Raw genomic sequence first — 25,621 nt, 5'->3', positions numbered from 1 at the left:
TACTACCTATGGGGCCCAAAGGGAACTAGTGAGAAGTGTACTCCAAAAGCATTGGGGAATTTTAACTAAATCCCCTGCATTAACTGATATTGTAGGTCCCCATCCCCAAATAGTTGCTAGAAGGGCCCGCAATCTTAAAGATACCATAGTCCACTCTGAATATACTAGGGGAAGGGCCACAAATTGGCTATCTGATCTATGTCCTCTCAAGGGCATGTATGCATGCAGGCATTGTCAAATGTATAAATTTGTTGAAAAAACTGCAAGTTTCACCGATGGGAATCGGAGTGTGGTGTTTCAAATTAAAAACTTTATGAACTGTGCGACCTCCAGAGTAATTTTTATGCTGGAGTGCCCATCTAAGAAGTACTATATAGGAAAAACTAAAAGACAACTCTGAATTTGCATCGGTGAACACTTAAGAAATATCAAGAATTCAAGTAATGAGGAGAGTAAGAAGAAAACATAGGATATGTTCACATTAGTGTTACATTTTGCAGATTTCAATGGAGGCAGCACGGCTGGTATCAGGGTTAAGGGGATTTATACCCTGAATTTGCCATCATGTGGAGGTAATTTCGATACCATCCTGCTGCAAAAAGATAAAATGTGGATTTCTAGGCTCAATATGCTTGCACCCCTGGGTTTGAACACTGAATGCAGTTTTCAGCCCTTCCTTGAACTTTAATTAGGGCCAAAATTTATCATATGTGTTAGGGACATAAATCCTGGGCTGGTGGACATAACTTGTCCCTTTGGCTTGCTGATAGTGTTATTCCCATTGAATATCCAGTTTTTGACTGGTATATCTATTTAACTATATTTTCTCTTCTATATTTGCTATACTGGTTTTGCTAGCTGGGATTTTTTGGGTGTTCTGCCCTGTTTTCCCTCTGTGCCTTGATCCCTTCATTATTGTTAAGGCTATTTACCTGCTACGATTTGCCTTTTATTATAGCCCTTCTGGCCAGCAGCAAGATAAATGTGTGGCGTTTAATTGGGAGGTTGACATCTAGTGGCCGTCTTAGGAACTGCAGCTTTCAATCACGTTTGTCTTGTGAGAAAAGTGTATAAATAGACAATTGCACTTGAGCCCATCCTTGATAAAACCCATGTGGTTGGGTGAAACATGTCTGTAACGACACCACGGCAGTGACGGTTTACACGTCACATCAGCGCAAGTGCACCACACACCATGAGGACAGTGGGAGCCATATTTATGTAAGGAGTCAGGATGGCATGCCTAGACGGCTCAACAACTCTACAGCGCCACCAGTGGACCTACACTGTGATGCTCCCTGGACTTCCGTGTGGCAATTAAGTACCCTGGATGACTGGATCTGTGCAGTGTGAGACTCCCCTATAGACGGTCCCTCACGGAGATACTCGGGACACTTGTCAGATATCAGAGACTTCTGCCTATACAGTTGGGTGAGCGGACCATTGGTCCTTTGACTGTCTATTTAATGCACAATTACCTCTGTCATGACCTGCAGATAACTTCCACCCACTGCCCTATCTATTAAACCTCCCACTGGGTTACCCCTGTTAATATGGCTTGGCCTGAGGCTGAAGGTCTGAATTATTGACTGTTAGTGGCTATATGCTATATTGTATATCACCAGGACAATAGTTAATTCAATCAACCCAGCAGCACTGGCTTTATAGGGCTTATTACTCAGTGTGTGGGTTTTTCATTTTAACACCCCTATATCCACCAGGTGGGGGCTTGATGGGCAATAGTGGCAGGATATGTACGTTTCCTGATTGTGTTTGTCACCAGGACTTAAGTACCTATTTAACCACGTCAGCCCCGGAAGATTTTACCCCCTTCCTGACCAGAGCACTTTTTGCAAAAAAAAATAAAAAAATCACAATAAGCGTATATTGATTGTTTTGTGCAAAAATTATAGCATCTACCAAATAGGGGATAGTTTTTTGGCATTTTTATTATTATTTTTTTTTTTTACTAGTAATGGTGGCGATCTACAATTTTTATTGGGACTGCAACATTATGGCGGACCTATCGGACAATTTTGACACATTTTTGGGACCATTGGCATTAATACAGCGATCAATGCTATAAAAATCCATTGATTACTGTAAAATGTCACTGGCAGTGAAGGGGTTAACCACTAGACCGATCAAGGGGTTAAGGTGTTCCCTATTGTGTGTTCTTACTGAAGGGGGGAGGGGAATGTGCAGGGGAGATGACATATCGCTGTTCATACTCTGTATGAACAGACGATCTGTCTGTTCTCCCCTCAGAGAACCGGAAACTGTGTGTTTACACACACAGATCCTGTTCTCTGTGTGTCAGCACGATCGCGGGAGCCCGGCGGTGATCATGACCGCCAGCACTCACATCAGCCTGGGGCAGGGGGCGCCCCTAGTGGCCACAGGGCGAAGCGATGTTACATAACGTCGTTTCGCCCAGTCGTGCCATTCTGCCGCAGTATAACTGCGGCGGCTGGTCAGCAAGTGGTTAACTGTCACTTTTTATACCTTATACTAAGATTTATTTGGGTGTATATGATGTGTGCTTGATGTATGATGTGACACAGCTGTTTTTATATAGACAATGTTATCTCATTTTAACAATATCTAGGTGTTGGTGGTGGGTACCCAGTTTTTGTGTTCTTGTTATTACTAACTGGTCAATAAAAATTCCCTCAATAAGCAGCTTGGTCCGCCCGTGACTTTCTTTTCAGGGGTCCCTTTTTCCCCCTGTACTTTTATTTTTGTCATAGCTCCAAGTCTCAGGAGACCGCACCATAACTGGTGAGTCTGCAATTCAAGGGAAGCTGTACCTGTTACGTACATTTATTTGATGGTACAGCGCTCATACAATAGTGAGTTGATGGTCTCTTTCATTTGCTGGTGATGACACACCATACAGGGAATACAGTGAACATATCCATGCGCCAGCCATGTTCATCAAGTGCCACCGACCAGCTGCTGCCAAAGTTCATTGATCCAAGCCATGCAGACGCACCAGTGGCACTGTGGGCGCCCATATGGTCACTCTATTGCCTCAAGGGTAAAAAAAAAAGATGGTTAGTCAAGACATACTAAAAAATATGTACCTACAAAAAGTACAAAATATATACTCAAATTAATATAATATAATCATTATCAGGTTGAACTGGATGGACTGGTGTCTTTATTTAACCTCATCAACTATGTAACTATGTAACTATCATTAACAATGCGAACATATGACCATATGTTGTATTAAAACCTACTAAGCACTAGACAGAAAAAAGGAAACAGACAAATCCCCAAAAAGTGCTAATTATAAAACAAAATGAATGCCACTCTACCAAATTCTTACAAAAAATATAATAAATCAATCTGAGAATGAAAAAAATCCATTGAAAAAAATAACTTAAGGGTCTATTTTATAGGAAGGGTTTGAAACTCAGGGCATCATTCAAACCTGGAAATTTTGCAGCAGCAGGCTATAGATAGATCCATTTGGTATCTCGCTGCAACAAAAATTTGTCTACGTCTCCTCCTTGTTCGTGAGGAGGCACATGATCTAATGCAAAAAAATGTATCTTAGAAAAGTCAAACCCATGGTACAGTCAAAAATGGGATTGGGGCCTCTAATTTATTTTTAGATATTAAGGTAACATGATCACGGACGTTTGCAAAAAAACTTTCTAAAATTCCTGCCCGAGTAGGATGATCTCCCGGGTATTCAGAATGTGCCTACAATAGTTGCACCTGCCGCATGGACCCATGTCCACAGTTCTAGGCCTAATTTGAGATATGTTAGTATAGTGACTGTAAACAAGTTGATCCTTCGATGATTGAGACCTCATTAATGTGATTTCTGAGCATTAGGGATGAGCTTCGCGTTCGAGTCGAACCCATGTTCGACTCGAACATCGTCTGTTCGATCGTTCGCCAAATTGCGAACGATATGGGCCGTTCGCACCAAATTCGTGTGGCGCGTCACGGCCCATAATTCACTGTGGCATCGCAGTGCATTGCTGGCTGATGATTTGTCAAGCATGCACTATGACCCGCATGCTTGGCCAATCACAGCGCCGTCTGAACAGAGAGCCGTAATTGGCCAAAGCCAAGTTAGTGTAGTGCACAGTGTTCAGCTAAAGCTACAAGTTAGGGTAGTGCGTCCTCCTCACAGTATTCAGCTAAAGCTACAAGTTAGTGTAGTGCGTCCTCCTCATAGTGTTCAGATAAAACTACAAGTTAGTGTAGTGCGACCTCTGCACAGTGTTCAGCTAAAGCTACAAGTTAGTGTAGTGTGTCCTCTGAACAGTGTTCAGCTAAAACTACAAGTTACTGTAGTGCGACCTCTGCACAGTGTTCAGCTAAAGCTACAAGTTAGTGTAGTGCGTCCTCTGAACAGTGTTCAGCTAAAACTACAAGTTAGTGTAGTGCGACCTCTGCACAGTGTTCAGCTAAAGCTACAAGTTAGTGTAGTGCGTCCTCTTCACAGTGTTCAGCTAAAACTACAAGTTAGTGTAGTGCAACCTCTGCAAGGTGTTCAGCAAAGCTACAAGTTAGTGTAGTGCAACCTCTGAACAGTGTTCAGCTAAAGCTACAAGTTAGTGTAGTGCGACCTCTGCACAGTGTTCAGCTAAAGCTACAAGTTAGTGTAGTGCGACCTCTGCACAGTGTTCAGCTAAAGCTACAAGTTAGTGTAGTGCGTCCTCTGAACAGTGTTCAGCTAAAACTACAAGTTAGTGTAGTGCGTCCTCTGAACGGTGTTCAGCAAAAACTACAAGTTAGTGTAGTGCGACCTCTGCCCAGTGTTCAGCTAAAGCTACAAGTTAGTGTAGTGCGTCCTCCTCACAGTGTTCAGCTAAAACTACAAGTTAGTGTAGTGCGACCTCTGCACAGTGTTCAGCTAAAGCTACAAGTTAGTGTAGTGCGTCCTCTTCACAGTGTTCAGCTAAAACTACAAGTTAGTGTAGTGCGACCTCTGCACAGTGCTCAGCATAGCTACAAGTTAGTGTATTGCGTCCTCTGAACAGTGTTCAGCTAAAGCTACAAGTTAGTGTAGTGCGTCCTCTGAACAGTGTTCAGCTAAAACTACAAGTTAGTGTAGTGCGACCTCTGCACAGTGTTCAGCTAAAGCTACAAGTTAGTGTAGTGCGTCCTCTGAACAGTGTTTAGCTAAAACTACAAGTTAGTGTAGTGCATCCTCCTCACAGTGTTCAGCTAAAACTACAAGTTAGTGTAGTGCGACCTCTGCACAGTGTTCAGCAAAGCTAAACGTTAGTGTAGTGCATCCCCTGAACAGTGTTCAGCTAAAGCTACAAGTTAGTGTAGTGCATCCTCTGAACAGTGTTCAGCTAAAACTACAAGTTAGTGTAGTGCAAGCTTTGCACAGTGTTCAGCTAAAGCTACCTGTAGAAGGTTGGTGGTGTTTTCCTAATCCTATCACTACCGCAGGTAGCTAAATAAGCTACAAGTTAGTTTTTTTGCGAGCTATGCACAGTGTTCACCTAAAGCTACCTGTAGAAGGTTGGTGGTGTTTTCCTGATCCTATCACTACCGCAGGCAGCTAAATAAGCTACAAGTTATTTTTTTGCGAGCTCTGCACAGTGTTCACCTAAAGCTACCTGTAGAAGGTTGGTGGTGTTTTCCTGATCCTATCACTACCGCAGGCAGCTAAATAAGCTACAAGTTATTTTTTTGCGAGCTCTGCACAGTGTTCACCTAAAGCTACCTGTAGAAGGTTGGTGGTGTTTTCCTGATCCTATCACTACTGCAGGCAGCTAAATAAGCTACAAGTTCGTTTTTTGCGAGCTCTGCACAGTGTTCACCTAAAGCTACCTGTAGAAGGTTGGTGGTGTTTTCCTGATCCTATCACTACCGCAGGTAGCTAAATAAGCTACAAGTTAGTTTTTTGCGAGCTATGCAATGTGTTCACCTAAAGCTACCTGTAGAAGGTTGGTGGTGTTTTCTGATCCTATCACTACTGTAGGCTGCTAAATAAGCTACAAGTTATTTTTTTTGCGAGCTCTGCACAGTGTTCACCTAAAGCTACCTGTAGAAGGTTGGTGGTGTTTTCCTGATCCTATCACTACTGCAGGCAGCTAAATAAGCTACAAGTTCGTTTTTTGCGAGCTCTGCACAGTGTTCACCTAAAGCTACCTGTAGAAGGTTGGTGGTGTTTTCCTGATCCTATCACTACCGCAGGTAGCTAAATAAGCTACAAGTTAGTTTTTTGCGAGCTATGCAATGTGTTCACCTAAAGCTACCTGTAGAAGGTTGGTGGTGTTTTCCTGATCCTATCACTACTGCAGGCTGCTAAATAAGCTACAAGTTAGTTTTTTGCAAGCTCTGCACAGTGTTCAGCTAAAGCTACCTGTAGAAGGTTGGTGGTGTTCTCATACTACAGGCAGGCAGTTGATTTTGCTAGCTGCAGTATCAGTATTAGGGATGAGCTTTGAGTTCAAGTCGAACTCATGTTGGACTCGAACATCGGCTGTTTGCAAGTTCGCCGAACAGCGAACAATTTGGGGTGTTCGCTGCAAATTTGAATGCCGCGGAACACCCTTTAAAAGTCTATGGGAGAAATCAAAAGTGCTAATTTTAAAGGCTTATATGCATGGTATTGTCATAAAAAGTGTTTGGGGACCTGGGTCCTGCCCCAGGGGACATGTATCAATGCAAAAAAAGTTTTAAAAACGGACGTTTTTTCGGGAGCAGTGATTTTAATAATGCTTAAAGTGAAACAATAAAAGTGTAATATCCCTTTAAATTTCGTAGCTGGGGGGTGTCTATAGTATGCCTGTAAAGGGGCGCATGTTTCCCATGTTTAGAACAGTCTGACAGCAAAATGACATTTCAAAGGAAAAAAAGTCATTTAAAACTACTCGCGGCTATTGATGAATCCGACAATACACATAGAAGTTCATTGATAAAAACGACATGGGAATTCCCCACAGGGGAACCCCGAACCAAAATTTAAAAAAAAAATTACGTGGGGGTCCCCTTAAATTCCATACCAGGCCCTTCAGGTCTGGTATGGATATTAAGGGGAACCCCGGCCAAAATTAAAAAAAAAAATGACGTGGGGGGTCCCCCTAAATTTCATACCAGGCCCTTCAGGTCTGGTATGGATATTAAGGGGAACCCCGGCTAAAATTATTAAAAAAATGACGTGGGGGGTCCCCCTAAATTCCATACCAGGCCCTTCAGGTCTGGTATGGATATTAAGGGGAACCCCGCGGCAAAATAAAAAAAATGGCGTGGGGTCCCCCCAAAAATCCTCCTCCACGGCATCTTCTTCCCTTCTTCTCCTCGGGCCGCTCCGCATCCATGGCATGGAGGGAGGCTCCCGCTCTTCTCTTCATCTTCTTCTCTTCATCTTCTTGTCTTCATCTTCTTGTCTTCATCTTCTTTTCGGGCTGCTCCGCATCCATGGTGGCATGGAGGGAGGCTCCCGCTGTGTGACACTTCTCCTCTTCTGATGGTTCTTAAATAATGGGAGGCGGGGCCACCCGGTGACTCCGCCCCCTCTAACGCACGGGGACATGACGGGACTTCCCTGTGGCATTCCCCGTGACACCACAGGGAAGTCCCGTCATGTCACCATGCGTCAGAGGGGGGCGGGGTCACCGGGTGGCCCCCCCCATTATTTAAGAGCCGTCAGAAGAGGAGAAGCGTCACACAGTGGGAGGCTCGCTCCATGCCACCATGGATGCGGAGCGGCCCGGAGAAGAAGATGAAGAAGAGAGGAAGATGAAGAAGAGAAGAAGATGAAGAAGAGAAGAAGATGAAGAGAAGAGCAGGAGCCTCCCTCCATGCCATCATGGATGCGAAGCGGCCCGAGGAGAAGAAGGGAAGAAGACGCCGTGGAGGAGATGCTGGACGAGAACACCGGAGGAAGAACCAGAAGAACCAGAAGAAGAAGAAGATGGAGGAAGAAACCGAAGGAAGATAGAAGATAGAAGAAAGAAGAAGCATTTAAATAAAGGAATTGTCAAAAACGGTCTCTTGTCATTCTTAACATTTTTGAGTTTTTTAGTGAAATGGTAGGGGTACTTTTGTACCCCCTTACCATTTCACACAGGGGGGGGGGCCGGGATCTGGGGGTGCCCTTGTTAAAGGGGGCTTCCAGATTCCGATAATCCCCCCCGCCCGCAGACCCCCACAACCACCGGCCAGGGTTGTGGGGATGGTATCCATGGTGGCATGGTGGCACCCATCATGGATGCGAAGCGGCCCGAGGAGAAGAAGGGAAGAAGACGCCGTGGAGGAGATGCTGGACGAGAACACCGGAGGAAGAACCAGAAGAACCAGAAGAAGAAGAAGATGGAGGAAGAAACCGAAGGAAGATAGAAGATAGAAGAAAGAAGAAGCATTTAAATAAAGGAATTGTCAAAAACGGTCTCTTGTCATTTTTAACATTTTTGAGTTTTTTAGTGAAATGGTAGGGGTACTTTTGTACCCCCTTACCATTTCACACAGGGGGGAGGGCCGGGATCTGGGGGTGCCCTTGTTAAAGGGGGCTTCCAGATTCCGATAATCCCCCCCGCCCGCAGACCCCCACAACCACCGGCCAGGGTTGTGGGGATGAGGCCCTTGTCCTCATCAACATGGGGACAAGGTGTTTTGGGGGGCTACCCCAAAGCACCCTCCCAATGTTGAGGGCATGTGGCCTGGTACGGTTCAGGAAGGGGGGCGCTCTCTCGTCCCCCCCTCTTTTCCTGCGGCCTGCCAGGTTGCGTGCTCGGATAAGGGTCTGGGATGGAATTTTGGGGGACCCCACGCCATTTTTGTTAAAATTTTGGCGCGGGGTTCCCCTTAAAATCCATACCAGACCTGAAGGGTCTGGTATAGATTTTAAGGGGAACCCCACGTCATTTTTTTTTTTTAAATTTTGGCCAGGATTCCCCTTAATATCCATACCAGACCTGAAGGGCCTGGTATGGAATTTAGGGGGACCCCCCACGTCATTTTTTTTTAAATTTTGGTTCGGGGTTTCCCTGTGGGGAATTCCCATGCCGTTTTTATCAATGAACTTCTATGTGTATTGTCGGACCGGCAATGCATTAAAAGCCGAGAGTAGTTTTAAATGACTTTTTTTCCTTTGAAATGTCATTTTGCTGTCAGACTGTTCTAAACACCGGAAACATGTGCCCCTTTACAGGCATACTATAGACACCCCCTAGCTATGAAATTTAAAGGGATATTACACTTTTATTGTTTCACTTTAAGCATTATTAAAATCACTGCTCCCGAAAAAACGTCCGTTTTTAAAACTTTTTTTGCATTGATCCATGTCCCCAGGGGCAGGACCCAGGTCCCCAAACACTTTTTATGACAATAACTTGCATATAAGCCTTTAAAATTAGCACTTTTGATTATTCATGTTCGTGTCCCATAGACTTTAACGGTGTTCGCGTGTTCGAACAAATTTTTTTCCTGTTCGCATGTTCTGGTGCGAACCGAACGGGGGGGTGTTCGGCTCATCCCTAATCAGTATATATATATATATATATATATATATATATATATATCCCAGCTTAGTGCAGCTACAGGCCATTAGTATGTCTGGAAGGCCAACAAGGAGAGGCAGTCACAAACCAATAAAAGAGGGCAAGCTCTGTGTCTAGAGGCAACAGTGCTGGTCGTGGAGACGGTGCATCCTCATCAGCACGTGGCCGTGGGACACGCTTGGCCTTTTTTTCGGCAGCTGGCCGTGTTGAGCCACAACATGCGGAAGACTTGGTCGAGTGGATGACCAAGCCATCCTCATCCTCCTCATCCTCTCTCACCCATGCTCAGGGTACTTTGTCTGGCAAAGCAGCTGCCAATGCGGCCTCTTCCCTCGGCTCAATGGCATCAGTGACTCCTTCCCTAGCCCCACCATGTCCTCCTGAGGAGTCCCTCGAACTGTTTGACCACAGTGTTGGGTACATGCTCCAGGAGGATGCCCAGCGTTTAGAAGGCTCTGATGATGATACTGAGCTAGATGAAGGCAGTAACATGAGCACGGGCAGAGGGGGTGCCCAAGAAGGACAGCAATCTGGCAGTCATGCTCCCCCTGCTGCAGCATACTGCCAGGTTTGCTCCAGTGATGAGGAGGGAGGGGATGATGAGGTCACTGACTCCACATGGGTGCCTGATAGGAGAGAGGAGGAGGAGGAGGAGGCACATCACCAACGAGGCAGGATGCCCTCCAGGGGCCAGCCTAAGGGCAGCACACTGACTGCATCACACCCCAAAGCTCCCCATGTGCAGGACGCTGCTGTCTCTGCGCGTTATTCCAAAAGTTCTTTGGTGTGGGCCTTTTTTGAGATGAGTGCATCAGACCGCACCGCTGCTATTTGCAACATGTCTCAAGCGTATCTCACGTGGCCAAAACATCTCCTGCTTGGGCACCACATGCTTGACCAGACATATGTTGACCTGCCATGCAGTTCGTTGGCAAGCGTATCTAAAAGACCCACACCAAAGAACAAAGAGGACCTCTCCATGCTCCTCATCAGCTGAGATCTCCAACCACACTATACCTTCAGTCCTCTCTGAGACCTGCACTGAGAGGAATGAAGGTGTAGAATTAGGTGTGTCACAGCCAAGTACTTGTGGGCAATCTGCTTTCGGTACACCGACGTCAGATTGTACCAGGCAAATTTCCCTGCCCCAGCTGCTGCACTGCTGAAAGAAGTTCGCTCCCAGCCATCCACATGCCCAGCGGTTGAATGCTAGCTTGGCAAAATTGCTAGCACTTCAACTGCTGCCTTTTCAGTTGGTAGACTCTGCCCCCTTCCGTGAGTTTGTGGAATGTGCAGTTATTCAGTGGCAGGTACCCAAACGCCACTTTTTCTCACGGAAGGTGATTTCGGCTCTCTACCGGCATGTGGAAGGCAATGTCCATGCCTCGCTAGACAGGGCGGTCAGCGGTAAGGTGCATATTACTGCTGACTCATGGTCCAGCAGGCATGGACAGGGATGTTACCTAAGTTTCACCGCGCATTGGGTGACACTGCTGGCAGCTGGAAGGATGCAGGACAAGGTGCAGTAGTGTTGGAGGTTGTTCCGCCACCACACCTCCAAAATGCCACTACTAATGATTGTGACACACCTCTCTCCTCCACCCCCTACTCTTCTTCTTCCTCCATGGCCTCGTCCTGTGCTTTGTCCTCGGAACCAGTGGTGCTCCGTAGCCATTCAAGGGGCTACACAAGTATGCAGGCCAAAAGATGCCATGCAATTCTTGATCTAATATTTCACAGCAGGGCCCGTTTCTTCGCCCACCTAGAGTGAGTGAGGGCTTACAGTGTTGTGGCACCAGCACCACCACCACCACCAAAGGCCCAATTTTTCTGCCCCTGTTCAACAGGGGCATGTAATTACAATTCTTGATCTAATATTTCACAGCAGGGCCCTGTGAGGGCTTACAGTGTTGTGGCCACAACAACACCTAAGGCCCAAATTTCTGCTGAGTATATAGGGCAGGCCCCTACTTTCAAACATCCAACTTACAAACGACTCCTACTTGCAAATGGAAGGAGACAACAGGAAGTGAGATGAAATCTACCCCTAGGAAGGGAAATTCTCTCCTGTGAGAGTTAATATGGGAAAAACATTTCTCCTTTCCACTGATGCTTTATCACCAATCCTTGTTTCACAAAAAACCCCAAATTTTCAAAAAACATTTGTCATTGGGACAGAAAGTGAGGTGAAATCTTCTGAAGAGGAGCACAGACAGCAAAACAAATGTCACAGGGGTGATAACCCTTCCCTATGTTTTCAAAAAAGCTTAAAATCGATTTTTTGGCTGGAGCTAAACACATTAAAAATGTACCAGTTCAAAATTACAAACAGATTCTACTTAACAACAAACCTACAGTCCCTGTCTTGTTTGCACCGCCTGTATACTGCTGTTCAGAGTACAGAGCCTGTATACTGCTGTTTCCTTTTTTAATTTGGGTCCGGGGTTCCCCTTAATATTCATACATGACCCAAAGGGCCTGGTAATGGACTGGGGGGTACCCATGCCGTTTGTCTCACTGATTTTCATCCATATTGCCAGGACCCGTATTGCCAGATGTCAATGGGGTTCTAACGTTCGTGCAAATTTTCGGTCCGTTCGCAGGTTCTGGTGCGAACCGAACCGGGGGGGTGTTCGGCTCATCCCTACTGAGCATAAATGCACACTACTCAGTAGGGGGGGAACTGCTGTGCGAATCAAGGATGGAGAAAGATCTGGGGGTCCTAGTAGATGACAGATTGAGCAATAGCATACAATGTCAAGCTGCAAAGCTACCAAAGCCGGCAGAATATTAGCATGCATAAAAAAGGGATATACTCCAGAGATAAAACTATAATCCTACCACTTTATAAAATTCTGGTTAGACCACATCTGGAGTGCTCTGTCCAGTTCTGGTCACCAGTCCTCAGAAGGGATGTGCTGGAACTGGAGAGAGTTCAAAGAAGGGCAACAAAACTAATAAGGGGACTGGAGGACCTCAATTATGAGTAACGACTGCAAGAACTAAATTTATTCTCGCTGGAAAAACGACACTTGAGAGGAGATATGAAAGCGATTTACAAATAACTCAATGGTGATCTCAGTATAGGAAAAAAATGATTCAGTCTCAAGGAGTGTAAGAGGACACAGGGCCACACAATGAAATTGGAGGAGAAGCGGTTTAACCTTAAACTGTGCAGGGGGTTTTTCACTGTCAGGGCAATAAAGATGTGGATCTCTCTTCCACAATTGGTCGTGGCAGCAGGGCGTATGGATATTTTTAAGAGACTCTTGGATGTGCATCTTAAAGAACACAACATACAGGGATATGGGAAATAATTATAGTCACTGACACATGTGCACCTACACAGGTTGAATTGTATAGACTATTGTCTTTATTCAACCTTACCTAATATGTAACTATGTAACTATATATGTAACTATACTGACGTATTTTAACACAACATCATGTGTCAAAAGTAAATATCAGTATTTCTTCATGATTTGACAAACCCATTTGTGCTGCCCTGAGTATTTCGTTATAACTCTGGTATTTAGTGAATTACATCTGCTCTGATTTTGCTGTGAAATAAGGTTGTTTGTTCTGTCCTGATTTTTGGCACAATTATATGCTTTCTTCAGGCAAGTTTTACTATACCCACGCTCCATCAGGCATGATTGTAAAGCCTTAGCCTCAGTCTCAAAGCTCTCAACCCTCATGCATTTTCTTTTAATACGTAGATATTGACTATATGGGATGCTGGTCACCAAAGATGTGGGATGCAAGATGGATGCATGTAGAATCGTGTTTCCAAAGGACGGTTTTCTGTACAGGGTGGAATTCTAAATGCCCTATGCAGGGGTTTGAGTTTTAGTCCTAAGTTTTTGATTTCCATCTCTCTATTAGGCCTGACCATTTAAGATCTCTTATTCGTTACCCCCTGTACCCCTTCCTGGCTGCCTTTGTTCTGGTGATTCCAGAATTCCCTTGGTCGGACTTGGGCATCAAAATAGCGGTGGCCTGACTCTCATGCATCTAACGTCGTATGCAGGTTGCAGGATCAAGCATGCACGGTGACGTCATTACACACCCTCATCCCCCCAGGGATGTCAGATGGCAGCAGGGTGAAAGAGGTACAAATAGAGGTGCATGTGGCAGTATTTTCCGCCGGGGTGCACCTCGCTGTGTACAACACAGGCTTCCCCAGAGAATCCCCTTTATACTGTATGGTGAGTGCTTGTTTGCCAGGTTGAACTCCATCTTTTCAACTTTAAACACTTTTTGAAAATATGTCTGAGGCTCCTCTTTCTGTTTGGAGAAAGAGTATGTTTCTTCTCTTTACTTTCAGCATATTAACAATCTGGTCAGTTGGTGGACCCCACAAATTCATGACTGGAGCCAATTTTGGAGCAAACTTATTAACCAGTTGCCAACCAGCCCATAGCCAAATGACGGCTGCAGGGCGGTTGGATAACTCTGGGATCACGTCATATGACGTGATTCCAGAAAACTGCTCCGGCGCGCACATGGGAACATCCGTGACCGCCGGGTCCAGTGACATGTACAGTCACATCCATCCATCCCTCCATCCATGCTCAGCCATCCCCCCCATGCTCTGCAATTCCCTGTGCAATACTCTGCAATTCCCTGTGCAATACTCTGCAATACCCTGTGCAATACTCTGCAATACCCCGCAATACTCTGCAATGACCTGCAATACTCTGCAATGACCCAGCAATACCCCGCAATACTCTGCAATGACCCGCAATACTCTGCAATGACCTGCAATACTCTGCAATGCTCCGCAATACTCTGCAATACTCTGCAATGCCCCGCAATACTTTGCAATGCCCCGCAATACCCCGCAATACTCTGCAATGACCCGCAATACTCTGCCATGACCCGGCAATGACCCGCAATACTCTGCAATGACCCGGCAATGACCCACAATACCCCGCAATACTCTGCAATGACCCGGCAATACCCCACAATACTCTGCAATGGCCCGCAATACTCTGCAATGACCCGCAATACTCTGCAATGACCCGGCAATGACCCGCAATACTCTGCAATGACCCGCAATACTCTGCAATGCCCTGCAATACTCTTCAATACTCTGCAATACCCCGCAATACTCTGTAATGCCCTGCAATACTCTGCAATGCCCTGGAATACTCTGCAATGCTCCGCAATACCCCGCAATACTCTGCAATGCCCCGCAATACTCTGCAATGCCCCGCAGTACTCTGCAATGCCCCGCAATACTCTGCAATGCCCTGCAATACCCCACAATACCCTGCAATACTCTGCAATACCCCACAATACCCTGCAATACCCTGCAATACCCCGCAATACTCTGCAATACCCAGCCATACCCAGCCATACCCAGCCATACTCGGCTATACTCAGCCATACTCTGCCATACTCGGCTGTACTCGGCCTCTGTATGTGGCCAGGCTGTGGAAGTCTCACACATGTGGTATCGCCGTACTCAGGAGGATTAGGAGAATCTATTTTGGGGTGTCATTTTTGGTATGTAGATGCTATCTGTTAGAAACATTGTATAAATGGACAACTTTGTGTTAAAAAAAATGTGTTTTAACCACTTCCCGCCCGCCGGCCGTCATACGACGTCCTTGATTTTGTGCGGGGATATCTGAATGATGGGTGCAGCTACAGGCATCATTCAGATATCAACTTTTTCAGCCGGCGATTCCCTACACCATGAGAATGATCATAGCGGCTGTTCCACTGCTTGATCGTTCTTACGGGAGGCGAGAGGGGACGTCCCCTCTCGCCACCCTCAGGTGCTTCTACCAACTCACCGCTACGATCGAAGCCAGGATCTTTTTTTTTTTTTATTTCAGGCTTCCCAGCCTAGAGGTGAGATGTGGGGTCTTATTGACCCCATATCTCACTGTAAAGAGGACCTGTCATGCCCTATTCCTATTACAGGGGATGTTTACATTCCTTGTAATAGAAATAAAAATGATCAAAAAATTTATTTTTTGGAAAAAAGCCTCAAACTAAAATAAATAAAGTAAAATAAACAATAAAAAAAAAAAAAAAAAATTTCCCCATGTCCCCGTGTGCTCGCATGCAGAAGCGAATGCATACGTAAGTTGCGCCCACATATGAAAATGGTGTTCAAACCACACATGTGAGGTATCGCTGCGATCAGTAGAGCAAGAGCAATAATTTTGGCCCTAGACCTCCTCTGTAACTCACAACATGTAACCAGTAAAAATTTTTAAAGCGTCTCCTATGGGGATTTTTAAGTAGCGAAGTTTGGCGCCATTCCACGAGCGTGTGCAATTTTGAAGGGTGACATGTTAGGTATCTATTTACTCAGCATAACTTCATCTTTCACATTATGCAAAAACATTGGGCTAACTTTACTGTTTTGTTTTTTTTAAAAGCACTAAACTGTTTTTTTTTTTAAAAAAAACGCGTTCGAAAAATTGCTGCGCAAATACCATGTGAGATAAAAAGTTGCAACGACCGCCATTGTATTCTCTAGGGTCTTTGCTAAAAAAATATATATAATATTTTGGGGTTCTATGTAATTTTCCAGCAAATAAATTATGATTTTTACATGTAGGAGAGAAATGTCAGAATTGACCTGGGTGCTCCTAGAATGCCTAAAGGTGCTCCGTGCATATTGGGCCTCTGTATGTGGCCACGCTGTGTAAAAGTCTCACACATGTGGTATCACCATACTCAGGAGTAATAGCAGAATGTGTTTTGGGGTGTAATTTGTGGTATGCATATGCTGTGTGTGAGAAATAACCTGCTAATATGACAATTTTGTGAAAAAAAAAAAAAGAAAAAAAAATCTTGATTTTGCAAAGAATTGTGGGAAAAAAATGACAACTTCAAAAAACTCATCATGCATCTTTCTAAATACCTTGGAATGTCTTCTTTCCAAAAAGGGTCATTTGGGGGGTATTTGTATTTTTCTGGCACGTTAGGGTCTCAAGAAATGAGATAGGCCGTCAGTACCTCAGGTGTGATCAATTTTCAGAGATTGGCACCATAGCTTGTGGACTCTATAATTTTCACAAAGACCAAATAAAATACACCGATTTGGGTTATTTTTACCAAAGATATGTAGCGGTATAAATTTTGGCCAAAATATATGAAGAAAAAATTACTAATTTGCAAAATTTTATAACAGAAACGAAGAAAAATGTATTTTTTTACAGAATTTTCGGTCTTTTTTCTTTTATAGCGCAAAAAATAAAGAACCCAGCACTGATTAAATACCACCAAAAGAAATCTATATTTGTGTGAAAAAAAGGACAAAAATTTCATTTGGGTACAGTGTTGCATGACTGAGTAATTGTCATTCAAAGTGTGAGAGCACCGAAAGCTGAAAATTGGTCTGGTTATTAAGGGGGTTTAAGTGCCCAGTGGTCAAGTGGTTAAAACCCCTATTAATGGTATGCCTTTCTTCTTTGATGCTTGGCAGGTTTTTTTTGTAGATGTCCATGCAGGTGCATTCCTGCACCTGCACTTTTTTAAGTCACAACTTTGTTCTTATATTATACAACAGAAAGGGAATTGTCTGTGGTTCTTTTGTGCTCCTCATATGGTTCACTAATACTTCTGGTGGAAAACGTTGGGAAACACACTTGACAAAACTATTCAGTGCCACTTGCATCAAGTCTAATTTTCTGGTGAGATGCCCTCCATCAGATTCATGTTTAATTTGATTAATGTATGATATAAGTTGCCGCAGAATATATCTATATGACATTAATACTTTTCAAACACTTGTGGTGCAATATACAGTATACTGTTGTGTGTGTTTTTTTGTAGATTTTCTCTATTTTCTAATTTCAGTTGTTCAATATGTAGTATTCATTAAACTCCTGAAGAAGCCGGTGATTGGAAAAACATGTTGAGATGAAGTAACTCCATGAATTATATGGATATCTATTATTGAAGGTTGTTTTTAAAGACAATGAATGTGTTGTGTGCCCACTTAAAATCCCAAGGTACTTTTTCAAACATTTGTTCTTTATTCAGGATGCAGTGCCCTTGATCTCCATGTTTACCGGTGTAAAGATTATGTGTATGTTACAAAGCAATAGTAAAGCTTTGATGCCATAATACATAATAAATGTGTCTTCAGCTTAAAATCTATGGGACTAGACTGCAACAATTCTTCTGTCCAACTGGGAATTTGATTGTTCTTGTTCAAAATATTTTATACATTTATAATAATTCTGTATATATACTGTATTTCACTGAATTTCCTTTAAAATGCTGCTACTTGCTTCTTTGTCTAGTTCCATGTTATAGGTCTGGGATACTTTTCTGTAGAAGGTTTTTATAGCATGTAAATAAAATAAAAATAGGTTAGCACTAACAAGATAAAAGGTGTAGCTGCGTGCAATAAGTATAAATACACCATATATCTAAAAATCCACAATAATAATAATTTTAGCGCTAACATAAATATATACAATTATTACAAGCTATAAAATTCCAAAAAAATTCACCATAATGTGTCTTATAATAACCTGACTCACTGGATCTCTCACATAAGATGTAATTTATTTGGATTTACAGTTTTTATCATATGGTCATTTTTCATTTATTTATTAATATTGACACATCACTTGTATCATTCATATTTAAGGTTATTATAAGGCACGTTGTGGTGATTTTTTTGGAATGATATGGGTTGTAATCATTGTATATATTCATTTTAGCGCTGCAATTATTATTATTAAGAATTTTTGTATTTTTAACATTAGAAGTTTATTGAAGCTTAGTAAAAGCATAGTCTTGTATACAACTGTGTATAGAAAACATACAAAAGAGTAAATTGCATAGCGACTTGAAAGTGTATCTCATTACAATGGCATCTCCAATGTTCATCTCTATTAAGAAGATGAGTACATTCCAAAACAGTAAACGCATGTTAAGAAATTATCACATAATATCCCTGTGAACTGAAAAAGCGCATGGCTAAATCAGTTACAAGTAGTTTAGTATATCATGTAGCAAATGTAATCCAAATGTTACCCTTGAGATGATCCATACAAGATGATGGCTAGTATAGAAAGTAAGGAATAAAGAGTGAAAGTTAGGAGGGGGGGGGGGGGGGGGGGGATTGAGGGTAATCTTAATGGGTGGTTGGAAAATACATGTATGATTCATATTTGTAGAAGTATTGACAAGCTTCATCTGCCAGCTTTCAGGTTATTGCACATATCTGAGAAACTAAATACAAACCATGGTGACCAAGTTTTATGGAATCAGTCCACGGATGCCTGAGCCAGAGTCTCTTCTATTTCACAAATTTCTGAGACTCTTGCCAACCACTCCAAGACAGATGGTACTCATGTAGTCCTCCATAGGGCCAGAATAAGAGCCTTAGCAGCATACAACAAGTGTTTAGTTAATGATTTTTTTGTAACATTTGAGCGGGAAGTTTGAGATATGCAGAAGACAGCAGCCAGCATTGAGTACCAAAATTGGTTTTCATAATTTGCTTAATTAAATCCCAAACCTGACTCCAAAATGTTGCCAGGAGAGGGCAGTGCCACCAAATGTGTATAAGGGTACCTGTGTCGATCCCACACCTCCAGAAAGTGTTTGAGGTCTGTGCATTCCATACATGGAGTTTTGCTGGAGTGACATACCAGTCAGTTAGCAATTTATAAGAAGTTTCTTGCGTCGTGTGTGTTAAAATGCAGGCATTTTTACATTGGTTGTCTGTTATTGTCATCTGGAGTGCTTTAGACCAATGTTTCCTGAATCTAGATAGATATGTTCAGGGAGCTGCCCTGTCTTTGGGAGATAAACCACCCACATTATAAGAACCAAACAAAGAGGAAGGCAGCGCTGGATCAATTGCTGGAATTTGTGAAGACGGTGATCCCCACGGCAGACATGACCTATTTGAAGATCCTAATTGGTGGCCTGAGGAGCACTTATCTAAGGGAGCACAAGAAGGTCCAGGATTCCCAAAGATCCGGAGCAGCAGATGACATCTATGTCCCCAGAATGTGGTACTATGACAGGCTGTATTTTCTGGCAGGCCAGACTGAACCCAGGTCATCACTCTCCAGTCTTCCTTCCACGCTTCCTTCCCTCCCAGCTGAGGCTTCTGACGCCCAACCTGGGCCTTCCAGGCAGCAACATGTGGAGGAGCCCAGCTTGAGCCAGGTATAGCATTCCTCTAAATATTTCTGCTTGTCCAATCAATGATGTTAACTAGATGTTAATTTGGAGTACTAATTTATGAATGTGATTGATGATGCAAAAAGTAAAACCATGTCCCTTTTTCATACACAGGGAAGTCTCAGCCAGGAGGCTGCCTGATATCCAGGTCCCTCCCAGCCACCTGCAAAGAGAAAGTGTCAGGAAGAGGAGTACCCTGGAGGAGGCTGCCATAGGCCTCTTTTGGAAGGCTACAGAGGCCCTGACAGCCCCCCACACTGTGGAGGAGGACTTTGCTGGCATAATTGCCTGCAAAATGCAGCGGATGGAGGAGGGCCAACAACTCATGTGTGAGTCCTTAATGTTGGAAGCTCTCAATAAGGGGTTGAGGGGCCAAATAACATCTGCTACCCACATTTGTGACCTCACACATGGTCCTCCTCCTCCTCCAGATCCTACTACTCCTCCTCCAGGTCCTACTAGTCCTCCTCCTCCTCCAGGTCCTACTCCTCCTCTTGCCACATCTCCAACAGCAGAGCTACAGCCAGGAAGGAAGTGTGGAAAGAAAACCAGAAAGTGATGACCCTGGGTCCAGTCTGGTCTGGCAAAAGATGCAGGCTCTTGTAGTACCACAGCCTGGGGACACAGATGTCATCAGCTGCTTTCCGGATCTCGGGGACTTCTGGACCAGACTGCACTCCCTTAGATATGGACTCCTCAGGCCACCAATTTTGATGTTAAATAATTGATGTCTGCCCTGGGGGTCCAAGGCTTCACCAATTTCTGCTGTTTCTCCAGCGTTGCCTCCCTCTTTGTTTGGTTCTGAGCCCTTAATAAAGGAATGTTTGTTTCAATTATACTCGCCTATGTGTGTTTTCCTTCAAAAAGGACAGTTTGTTTGTGAGGATTCAGGTATATTTCTAAAGTACAATGTGAAATTAACAAGAGACACCAACACCAAGCAATCTCCTTGAGATTAAATAATATAAGATATCAATGGTGTTGTGGTAACTTGACACACAAAACACACACAAAAATATTCTGGAGTAAAACTAAAAATAAAATAAAACAAAGATCAGCCTTAAAAAAAATACAAACCTAAAAAAAAAAAAATTATGCCTTAAAATAAAAAAAAAATAAAACAACACAAAAATAATTTTGTCAGATGTGACAAATCAAAATATATTGAGGGAATCCCGATAAATAATAAAGAAAGAAGTTTGTGAGAAGTCTGTGTGAATATGAGCAGCAAAACTACTTCATTCTTCTCACATTATAAGTCAGGAGCAGTGTAGCAGTGTTGCCACACCATCACAGAAAGCTTTATGAGGTAGAATTTACTGGAAGACTCAACAAGTATTTGCAAGACTTTGCAGGGGGACTATGGTAAAACTGTGCTAATGCCTTTACAATTAAGTGCTATTTTTTTTTAAGGAAAGGCTATAGTTTTACCTTGAAGGCCTTGGCACTTTTTTTTTTTTACCAGGCTTCTAAGCATAACAACCATTCCTATTGCTTGTATATCAATCATAAGGCTGGCCATACGTTATACAATTATCTTGTTCAATTTCCTTTAGATTTACCTTCAACTATGTAGTGCAAGGTCCTGCCGGATTGCATACAAATTGAAAGTGTTTAGGTTTGACCTCATATTATATGGTTTTGGTAAACCTAAAGAAAAATAGTACAACTGTACAGTTAGTGCAAGGACCTGTCTGATTGCATAGAAATTGAACGTGTTTTGGTTTGACCTCATATTATATGGTTTTGGTAAATCTAAAGGAAAATTGTACCAGAAAATTGTATAATGTATGGCCAGTCTTACTACAGTGTGCGGCGTAGCGAACTGTAATATTTTGCATGGATTTGATCAATGTGATGTGTGTTAAAAATATAACTAATCATATGAACTGTATGCATATGAATGAGGCAAATGGTCTATTAGCAATTGGTTGTACAAAACAGGGAGCTCGAGTTATCACCGTATTGCATAGGTACTGGAAAGTATTGATAGATCCACTCACAGATAATGAAAAGATACAGAGACCTTCCAGCCTTCCCATTAAATAGCTTCTTTTCAGTCGTTGCTAGGCTGCAGGCCGCGTGGGAGACAGACAAAGCACAGAACACACATAGGAAGCGATCCGTGGATTTACTAATAAACGGAAGATGTCACTTATGTCAGTATTAAAGGTTTATTCAGGAAGGTGTCTGCAGTGAAAGATTGTATTGGTCACTCTGGATATATGCCAAAATGTATTGCTTCTAAAAACTCTACCATTATGTTAGTTTTCATTAGCATTTCAGTGTCTATTGACATGGACAGATTTCTTTAAAACAAAAAACAAATAACACTTTCTTTTGAGTTTATTTGTGAGTTGATACATTTAGTTTTGCAGCTCTGCGATATATTATGCACAGAATACAGACTCCGTAATGAACAAGGTTTTCTAAGTTTTGGGTGAATTCTACCATTGCATATAAAACTCTAATGCCCCGTATACACGGTCGGATTTTCCGACAGAAAATGTGTGATAGGACCTTGTTGTCGGAAATTCCGACCATGTGTAGGCTCCATCACACATTTTCCATCGGATTTTCCGACACACAAAGTTTGAGAGCAGGCTATAAAATTTTCCGACAACAAAATCCGTTGTCGGAATTTCCGATCGCGTGTACACAAATCCGACACACAAAGTGCCACGCATGCTCAGAATAAATAAAGAGATGAAAGCTATTGGCTACTGCCCCATTTATAGTCCCGACATACGTGTTTTACGTCACCGCATTCAGAACGATCGGATTTTCCGACAACTTTGTGTAATCATGTGTATGCAAGACAAGTTTGAGCCAACATCCGTTGGAAAAAATCCTAGGATTTTGTTGTCGGAATGTCCGATCAATGTCCGACCGTGTGTATGGGGCATAAGGCTTCATTCTCACAAGGCGCATCCGCTGCCTCGGAGTCCGCCTCTGTCCGCCAGCTCAGCGGGAGATCTCTCCATTGGTCTGAGCCGGTGGATGACATGTCCCTCTCTGCTCACTGAGCGGAGAGGGGCTTGTCAAGCGCCGCTGGTTACTATGGAGAGATCGGATGAAAACGGACAGCATGTCCGTTTTCATCCGATCTCACCCGATACGATCCGGGGACCCATCCAGGTACGGATGCGAACGTAGGGACATTCATCTGATTTTAGTGGATCGGACCGGGTCGGATGACAGTAGACATGTCACCGCTGACATTCGTCACTCCATAGACTAGCATGGAGCTCCCGTTCAGGTCCGCTGACAAAACTGACAGGCGGACCTGAACGGTGCAACAGAGTGAAAGGGACCTAAGGGGTGTAAAAATTTAGGGTAGTGTAGCCAGTAAAATTTAAAGAAGACCTTTATGAATTGTATACTTTCATGATTCATAGTTACATGGTAAATCTGGTTGAAAAAGACACAGGCCCACCCAGTTCAACCAACATTGACTATCATCTCTACGGCAAATAAACAAGAAGGCATTTAAATTATAAAGCTGCCGTGAGGTAGAGCTGCACAATTAATCGGTAAAAAATTGTGATCTCGATTCAACCCCCTGACAATCTCTATTGCAGTGTTTGCCAATTCTTTCATATAACGTGTGGAAAGACTTATCTGCTCACTCAGCTGTCAAAAGAAATCATCCGAGCAGTCTGCCAGATTTTTAACATGAAACATTGTAACTAACTCTTCCTTCTTAGATCAAAGGGATAAACTTCTGCGTTTAAAGAAAAAATCCAGGCAGTCTGCCAAGTTTTTAACAACGTGTAAATGCAGGAAGTTGAACCACTTAAAGTCTAAATCTTTTTTTGACATGTGTTAAGTTAAAATCAATATTTTGCTAGAAAATTACTTGGAACCCCCAAACATTATATATATTTTAGCAGAGACCCTAGGGAATAAAATGCCAACTGCTGCAATATTTTATGTCACACTGTATTTGCCCAGCGGTCTTTCAAAAGCAATTTTTTGGGAAAAAAACGAAACAGTAAAGTTAGCCCAATTTTTTTTGTTTTATTGTGAAAGATGATGTTACGCCGCAAGAATTGTGAGAGAATCGTGATCTATCTTCTAAGCAAAAAAATTGTGATTCTCATTTTAGCCAGAATCGTGCAGCTCTACCGTGAGGTGTATTGAAAAGTTGCTGACAGTATAGACAGCTAAACAGAGCATTGGGAGGATGAAGCAAAGGTGACTACATGATGCAGTAAAATGGGGTATTAAAAAATGCTATCACTTTGACCTACATGGACAGAACTTAAGTTTTCTTTACATCCTTCCCCTCTGGGTGTTAAGGCCCAACTTTCAACACTTTCCAGAGGCTATACTGGTCACTATACTATTGATTAGTGCACTGTTGAATCATGTGGTTAGGTATAGTGCTATAAGACCTTAGGACATACTACAGAGCTGGGAAAAAACTCAAGCCCTTTATGCAGCCTAGGCCTGTTAGCCAATTGGGACACAAAAATGTATCTACTACACTGCTTTCAGGCATTTCAACTATAGTATTAGTTTAAACCAAAATGATGTTTGCTTGATTTGTTAGAAGCTTTACGTCCTGAAGAACAAAACATCAAAATTGCTTTTTCATACATATACTTTCAGAGAAAAGACAATTTAAAAAAATATGTAAACTAAATGCAACTAGTAGAAAATGTCAAACTAAAAAATTTACAGGCAGGTTGTAAAAATAAAGGTACATTTTTCAGAAGGAACAATAATAAAGGTTGTCTATAGTCTGATGCCAGTGATTTGAAAAGTTTGGATCCCAGGTGTAAGTATTCTACTTTTACTTTCCCATACTTCCTGGTTGCACTTTAGTGTAGAACAGGCTGACCATATGCTTACACTGACAATCAGCAGGTTCAGGTACAGTTCTGGTCTCCTACCCACACATGGCTGTTAGTAGGCTATTTATCCCTGCCTCCCTTTCAATTAGCTTTTTCTTCAGCCTCCTGCGGTGTCTTGTAATTTCCAGTGTGGTTTTATTCTGTGTCTAGCCTTGTATGTTCCTCACCTACAGTACTTATTTCCATGGGGTACCTTGTATTAAGCCCTGCTTTGTCTTTTATTTACTCTTGTTCATATAGTCCCGAGAAAGGATTTTTTTAAATCCATGGGCATATATCCCAGATAGCAAGGATAACTTGCCACAAATGTTTAGCAGTGTTGAATTGTAAGTCTGTTAACTTGCTGCACATTTTGACTGGTAAGTTGTATACTTGCAGAGCACTTGAAGCACAATTTCTAGTTGACACTTTTCTAATTTGTAGCAAATGTGCGTGGCAAGTCTCTAGCAAGACCAGAGTTGCAGTGGTGAGTCTACAGCAAAGGCTCTGCAAGTCTAGAGCATGAAAACTCTGCCACAGTGACCTCTGTGGTGGGATGACTATTGCACAACATATCTGAACCAGAATTTGCAGCAGACTTCCAGAATGTTTGCAAAGAAATTTGATCTGGAGTTATGCAATGCCTACTTGCTGCAATTGTGCAACAAACTTGTGAAGCCTGGCAAGTCAAGAAAAAGTTTAGCAAGTAATTTTCAAACTTTTCAAGCACAATTGCTTGCTACAGTGGGGCAAAAAAGTATTTAGTCAGCCACCAATTGTGCAAGTTCTCCCACATAAAAAGATGAGAGAGGCCTGTAATTGTCATCATAGGTATACCTCAACTATGAGAGACAAAATGTGGAAAAAATCCAGACAATCACATTGTCTGATTTTTGAAAGAATTTATTTGCAAATTATGGTGGAAAATAAGTATTTGGTCACCTACAAACAAGCAAAATTTCTGGCTCTCACAGACCCGTATCTTCATCTTTAAGAGGCTCCTCTGTCCTCCACTCATTACCTGTATTAATGGCACCTGTTTGAACTTGTTATCAGTATAAAAGACACCTGTCCACAACCTCAAACATTCACACTCCAAACTCCACTATGGTGAAGACCAAA

The sequence above is a fragment of the Aquarana catesbeiana genome, linkage group LG05 (genome assembly GCF_042186555.1).
Source record: "Aquarana catesbeiana isolate 2022-GZ linkage group LG05, ASM4218655v1, whole genome shotgun sequence".
NCBI lineage: Eukaryota > Metazoa > Chordata > Amphibia > Anura > Ranidae > Aquarana > Aquarana catesbeiana.
This window is presented reverse-complemented; position numbering follows the sequence as displayed.